The sequence below is a fragment of the Salvia splendens genome, chromosome 7 (assembly GCF_004379255.2).
Source record: "Salvia splendens isolate huo1 chromosome 7, SspV2, whole genome shotgun sequence".
Classification (NCBI taxonomy): domain Eukaryota; kingdom Viridiplantae; phylum Streptophyta; class Magnoliopsida; order Lamiales; family Lamiaceae; genus Salvia; species Salvia splendens.
The window spans coordinates 20342691-20348103 of record NC_056038.1 but is presented as its reverse complement, the minus strand read 5'-3'; the positions used below and the strand labels follow the sequence as shown (position 1 = coordinate 20348103).

The 5413-nt window shown below is 38.6% G+C and overlaps 1 long non-coding RNA gene across 1 annotated transcript; it reads right to left on the bottom strand.

The window, feature by feature from the left end:
* Positions 1-4056: 4056 nt before the first annotated feature.
* Positions 4057-5106, bottom strand: LOC121811571. The gene is made up of 3 exons (XR_006052719.1): positions 4984-5106; positions 4722-4765; positions 4057-4645 (listed from the first exon to the last, which is right to left on the bottom strand). It is a non-coding gene; the product is annotated as an uncharacterized LOC121811571 (long non-coding RNA).
* Positions 5107-5413: the final 307 nt, after the last annotated feature.

The following is a 5413-nucleotide window of genomic DNA, read 5'->3' as shown; positions in this document are numbered from 1 at the left end:
TGGTGTACCTGCACCAGATGCACATGTGATAGTGCTTCGAAGTGGAATCAGTTTTAGGAGAACGATTGCACAATGCAGTTTCTCATTGGAGTGAATCCTTCATTCTCTCAGATAATATCTCATATCCTCTCAATGATTCCTCTTCCTTCATTATCCAAAGTGTTTTCACTGGTAATTCAGGAAGAAAGACAGAGACTCATTAATGGAAATGCTCTATCTACTAATTCTTCTCCAATTCCAACTGCTAGTGAATTACCTTATGCTAATGCAGCCTCTTCATTTGGCAGAGGATTGAACAAATTCTTATGTTCTCACTGTGGTAAAACAAATCATCCGGTTGAAAAATGCTTTATTCTCCATCGCTTTCCACTAGGTTTTGGCCGAGGCAGAGGCAAACCTACACAATCTGCTGGTTTTCCTTCACATGCTTCTGGTTTTGCTGGAAATCCAAACTCTCATCAGCAGAGGTCTATTAATCTTGTTGAAGACATTGCTAATTTGCCAAGTATTGATCAATATCAACAGCTTATCAGCCTCTTGCAAAGATAGAAACTCCACAATCTCTCCACCCCATCAAATACCTCAGCCAATGACCTCTCTGCTCAACCCTCACCTCAAGCTCCTTCATCCAGTAACTTCTCAGCTCAAGCTTCATCATCCAGCAACTTTGCTGGTACTGTTTTCTTTACTCCTTCCATAAATTCCATTTCTTCTTCATGTTCCAGTTCACCAACCTAGATTCTAGATACATGTGCTACTCACCATGTATGCTATGATCAATCTCTCTTCACTTCTACCTCACCTATTGCAAATGCTTCAGTCAATCTTCCAAATGGTAATACAACTCCAGTTACTCATCTAGGTACTATACAACTCACTCCTCTCATTACTCTCACTTCAGTTCTCCACGTACCATCATTCTCTTTTAATCTGATATCAGTAAGTGCTCTCACTCAAACATCCACTTTCAATGTCATCTTTACTGATAATGACTTCCAAATTCAGGAAGCTTCACTGGGAACAGTGATTGGGAGGGGTAATCGAGTTGGGAACCTATACATCTTTGATTTTTCAAAGGAATCTCAGCCTTGTTCAAGTTCAAATGCAACACATTCTTTCAATTATGCTTCTTTAAATTCAGCTGTAAGCCTTGACCTATGGCATCAACGTTTAGGTCATCCCTCATTCAATAAATTGAAACTTTTATCCACCATATTGTCTCCCTCAAACTCTCAGTTCACTACTTGTCACATATGCCCCATTGCCAAACAAAAGAAGCTCCCATTTCCTGCTTCAACATACACTTCTTCTGAAATTTTTGATATGATCCACTGTATGTATGGGGCCCTTTTTCCACCCCTACACATGATGGTTTTATGTTTTTCTTAACCATAGTGGATGACTTCTCACGATTTGTTTGGACTTTTCTTCTCATCCATAAATCTGAAGTACAATCAGTTCTCACTCAATTCTTTGCCACTGTCAATACTCAATTCTCCAAGAAAATAATAGTCATGAGGAGTGACAATGCACCTGAATTCAATCTCCATTCTCTCCTCTCATCATATGGGAATATTGCTCAACATTCTTGTGTGGAAACTCCAAAACAAAATACACGGGTTGAAAGGAAACATCAACATCTTCTCAATGTAGCCCGCAGCCTCCTCTTTCAATCTCACTTATCCATTTCATTTTGGGGGGAATGCATTTGACAGCATCCTTTCTTATCAACAGAACACCATCTTCTATCCTTCTAGAAAACACAACTCCTTTCCAATCACTATTCAAGAAAGCTCCAACCTACTCAAATCTGAAAACCTTTGGATGTCTTTGTTTTGCATTCACTTTGGATAAGAGCAAAAACAAGTTCTCTCCTAGAGCCATCAAGTGCATCTTTATTGGATATCCATCAGGCTATAAAGGATATAAAGTTATGGACCTAAATACTAATGAAATTTTTATCAGCAGAAATGTATCTTTTCATGAGACTGAATTTCCTTTCTCTTCTCAATCTCAGTCTGTTTTCCCAACTTCACTTCATACTCCCACTGATTCTATCATTTCTCAAAATCCTTCATCTCATGATACTCCTGCTGATCCTCTCATACCTCAGCAAGCTCCCATGTCTACTACTTCAAAATCTGGCAGACAACTTAAACCTCAATCTCATCTTACTGATTACATTTGTAATTCAGTCACCACCACTTCAAAATATCCCATCTCATCTTATTTTTCCCTATCAAAATTGTCTCAGCCTTACCAAAAATTCATCATTCTACTCTCCACACTCTCTGAGCCTTCATCATATAAGAAAGCCTACCAAAGCCAAGAGTGGATTTTGTCTATGCAAGAAGAGCTTCAAGGTTTGATCAGAAATAATACTTGGCTTATCACATATCTACCCCGGGTAAAGTTCCCATCTCTTCAAGCGGGTATACAAAATCAAATTTAAGGCTGATGCCACTATGGAGAGGTTTAAAGCACGTTTGGTTGCCAAATGGTTCACTCAACAAGCTGGTGTTGATTATCATGACACCTTTTCCCCTGTTGCTAAGCTCACAATAGGTAAATTGATGCTATCTCTTGCTGCTATAAAGGGTTGGACTTTAGCTCATTTGGATATCAACAATGCATTCTTACATGGAGATTTAGAAGAAGTAATTTACATGACATTGCCTCCTGGTTTGCTCATCACTGACCCCCCTCCTGGCTCTGGACAGCTTGTTTGTAGACTGAAAAAGTCCCTTTACGGCCTCAAGCAAGCCTCCATATAATGGTACTTGAAGTTCTCTCAAGTTCTCTCAGGCTTTGGCTTAACTTAGTCAGCTTCTTATCATTCTCTTTTCTACAAATACTCTCCATCTGGTAGCTACTTTGGTGTTGTCATTTATGTGGATGACATACTTGTGGCTAGTAGTGATGACAACATGATCTCTGAGTTTAAAATTTTCCTTGCTGATCACTTCAAATTCAAGGATTTGGGCTATCCGAAATATTTCCTTGGCATTGAAATTGCTAGGAACAAATCTGGAATCTTTATCTTTCAGCACAATTATGCATTAGATCTGGTCTCTGATGCTGGATTACTCAGTTGCAAACCTGCCTCTACTCCCATGGATTCTATCAAGCAATTACAAGTTGATGCAGGACCTCCACTCGAGGACCCGACAGTTTATAGAAGACTAGTTGGAAGACTTGTATATCTTTGCATCACACGTCTAGACATCACATTTGCTGTTAACAAGCTGAGCCAATTTCTCTCTAAACCTTGCTCAGATCACCTTGTTGCTGCTGAGAGAGTTCTCAAATATCTAAAAGGCACAGTAGGGCATGGCTTATTCTACTCAGCTCAAACTGATCTCTCACTAAGCATCTTCTCTGATGCAGATTGGGCTGGCTGCCCAGACACCAGACGCTCTATCTCTGGTTTCTGCTTATTTTTTGGTACATCATTGCTCTCTTGGAGATCCAAGAAGCAGCACACAGTATCTAGATCATCTGCTGAAGCTGAGTACAGATCTATGGCCCTTGCTTGTTGTGAAGTAGTGTCGATCATTGCCTTGCTAAAAGATTTTGGAATAGAGATAAAGAAACCGGTTCCTTTGTATTGTGATAGGCAAGCTGCGGTTCATATCAGCTCTAACCCTGTCTTTCATGAGCGTACAAAACATATTGAAATCGATTGCCACACGGTTCGTGATAAGATGCTTGAAGGAGTGATCACAACAGTCCATGTACACAACAATAATCAACTAGCCGACATCTTCACCAAGCCTTTGGCCGCAACCCCTTTCCACAATTTACTTATCAAGATGGACTTCAAGAGTCTATATAGTCCATCTTGAGGGGGCCTATTAGAATTATATCCGAGAGAGCTATTCACACTCATGCAAGACCACGCAAGCTCCCATGCAGTCGATCATACACGAACATCTTCCCATAGAAGACGTTAGTTAGTTGATTGTGACAGCTGGAGTTAGTTGTACTTTCGGTTATGTAGTTAGTTGAGTAGTTAGTCGACTAGCTAGTATATAAAGTGTGCTTCGTATACTTTCATAATCAATCAATAAGATCCAATCTTTTCTCTCCAAAATATCTTTCTTCTCTCATTCATTTCAATCAAGTCAACTTTATTCTCTTGTTACAAAGCTTCCATGATCCGCTTCTAGTTCTATCCTCATCGGGCATTACTATGGCTGCCTTATACAGAAACCTGCACTCATTCATTACATACAATCTTAACATTAATTTTTAATGTTATACTGACCCGAGAATACGAGTAGGAGATAGTGATTGAAATTCCTCGCCATCTACAAAGTGAAGCTGGGTATCATCATCAGTAGGAAATGGCTGGTTGATCTTGAAAGTAGCGGCTACAAACACTCTAGCAAAATCAGTTACGGGGGGCGATTCTATAATCGTGCAACTTGCAGATAGTCCAAAAAGAAGATACCACTTTTTTATATATGGAAAGGAAATGCAAAAATCACCACCATACATATTATTCGCCGCCAATTCAGCATTTGCCGGTCTTCCGTTTGAAAAACCCTGTTCATTGATGAATGGTTCACCGGAGGCAAAGCGAGAAGAGTTTTTCAGTTTGCCCAACACACCGCATTTTCCACCTGACACTTAGGACCAAACCCTGCACCCAATCACACAATTTCCTTATAAATCATTAAGCTTGGCTCTATAGTTTGAATGATAGGAGTATAACTAACCACAGCGCTGGATATGCTGGAAAGTGCAAGCGTGACAAAATTTCCTACAAGAGTTTCAGCAATAAAGAGAATCAAAAATGGCAAAATCCTGTAGAGTCCACCCCATATATTTAGAATTGTAGCTGCATTTGTGAATCCCAGTTTCCAAACACTTGTGAAATAAGTTTGCATAATAAAGAAGACGCCACCAGACCTTCAATCAACCCCCCCTAATCATAAATTTATACATATGAAAAAACCTTTATTCAATTTTTTTACTTACCAGCTACTCTCAGAATTCCCCCCATTCTGTACTTCTACTCTCTCTCTGCATAACATGATTACCTCAACTCAGAGACAGATAGAGAGATGACGGAGAGAAGAGCTATAGCTATACCAAGCTTTCTTAAATAGCAAATTTCCATATATTTCTATATTTTTTTAGTTATATTTTATACTCTCTCGGTCTCCCAATAAATGTCTCAGTTTTTAATAAGATTTTTAATAAATTGTTTAATTTTAGAAAGTGGTAAAAGAAGATAGTAGAATTTTGATCTTATTTTTATGTATTAATTTTATAATAAAATGAGAATAAAATGAGTTATTGAAATATATGCTAAAGTTAAATGAAAGGTCTAATGGGGACATAAAAATGATAACTTCTAAGGGGTAGAGGGGTTAACATATAACAACCAAATATAATTATATTAATG